Consider the following 2,137-nt stretch of genomic DNA (forward strand, 5'->3'; position numbering starts at 1 on the left):
TAGAATCACTGCAATTCACAAGCCACAAAACTACGGCAAACTGAGTGATGTGTGGTGGTTTGACACTGTTGCACCATCTATGCAAAAGATAACATTTAATATCATCTAACTACATGAGTTCTGGTAGCATTATGAATCAGGCTGTTAGCCTCAAGGTCGGCAGTTTGAAATTACCAGCTGTTCTGTGGGAGAAAGATGAAGCTTTCTGCTCCCTTAAAGATTCGCAGTCTCAGAAACCCAGTGCAGTGTCAATATGAATCAGAACCTACTCCATGGTGCTTAACAACAATAACAAAAACAACTACATGAGATAGAAATGGAGAAATGCAAGTGTCTTTATTCTGTTACTTTTACAAATTAGTTTCCTAAGGTGGAATGATAAACCATGTTAGTAACTAAATAAAACATATAGAAAGAAATTTTTGTTCCTATATTTTAAGGGAAAATGATCAGATTGTTCTCTTAAGCAGTTGCAACCTGTAAAGTGCTTAAATATAATATCCTCATACAGAACTTTAAAATAGCCCACTATTAAGGGAAAAACAAAACAAAACAGATAATGATCCATCTCACTTTAACAATGTTTGCCTAAAATATAATGACAAGTATCAGTTTTGAAAACAAATGATTTTTCTGAAAGCAAATGAGTTTTATGTCTTTGTCTTAAATTTGTAGTACTTGTAAAAAAAAAAAAAAGCATACTGTAACTACAAATCATATAAAACATGTTTTTGTTTGTACTTATTTTTTTAGGAAAAAAATGAGAAATTTTTGTGACTTAGGTACATAAAACTCAAAGGAGAAATTGTGTTAAAATTTTCCAGAAACCAATTTATTTTAATTTGTTTATATTTTGATGAATATTTCTTCAGAAGATTGCAGTATTGGAGGGCACAAAACATCAGTTTTCACAACACTTATTGCTATTGTAAAGGATGTGACTTTGAAAGTAAGAAGGTCACCTTCGTTCATTCACATTCCTGGTATCAGAGTGGTTTCCATTCAGGATATACAAAACAAACCTAACAAATACATTTCCACTGCCAATTTTTAACGACAACTGAGCATATTTCGGGCAACCTTAAGACAATAAGATATCAATCAATCTGTGAAACTGGTGCTTCATTTCTGAGGGGTTAGAACAATGGCCTGCAGTAGACAAAGGAGTCACACAATACTTAATGCCCTCAAGAGAGTTCTTGGAAGCCAACCAGTATAAAATTTCCCTTCACCCCCCAAAAAAAATACATTTTATTATATTTTGGTAGAAATACCTAATGCACCTACAGTTTGAATATTACAAGTATTTTTGGTCATCACATTTCAAAAATGAGTGCTGGAAAATGTCTAGATAGTAAAAGCAAATAGTAATAAGATATGAAAACATTCTGAAAATGATGCTACTACTGCATATTTGATGGTAGAATGGGGGAAGGGGTGATGGATTATGTGTAATAAAAAAGAATAAACTAATTAAAGAAAAAGATATAAGAATTACAGAAACAATTAATTGAAAACATGTGAACATATTACACAGAATTAACAAAGATATAAATTTGTAACCCTAAATCATAGTAATACAAAGTTATAAGAAGGGCTTGGAAAATTCATGGATGGTACTACATAAGAGTCATTTATTATATTTAAGTACAATAACTAGATAACTTGTCATCCATAAAATCGACAGTCTGGAGAATATATCTGAGATTAGAAATTGCTATGTAGACACAGCTAATATAACCAAACTATATGCAAAAACAAATCAACATGAATAAAAGACCTAAATGGAAATCCCAAAATTTTAAAGGTCATCAATGAAAAAATAGGGACAAACTTAAGGGCTCTAATACACGACATGCATAGACTATCAATTGTAAAACTTTCATTGTATAAAACACAGAAACAATAGAAGACAAAATGAATGACAGGGATGTACGTAAAATTAGAAACTTATGTGCATTAAAATTTTTCAACAAAAAAGTAAAGAAAGCCCACAGCCTGGGGAAAAAATTTTGCAGTGTCATATCACAGAAGGAGTTAATCTCTAAAATTTATAAGAAAATACAATGTTTCTACAAGAAATAGACAAGTAAAACAATTGAAAAATGAGCACAGGGAGAACAAACACGATGGCAGA

Source organism: Chrysochloris asiatica, unplaced genomic scaffold (assembly GCF_000296735.1).
Source record: "Chrysochloris asiatica unplaced genomic scaffold, ChrAsi1.0 scaffold00068, whole genome shotgun sequence".
NCBI classification, from domain to species: domain Eukaryota; kingdom Metazoa; phylum Chordata; class Mammalia; order Afrosoricida; family Chrysochloridae; genus Chrysochloris; species Chrysochloris asiatica.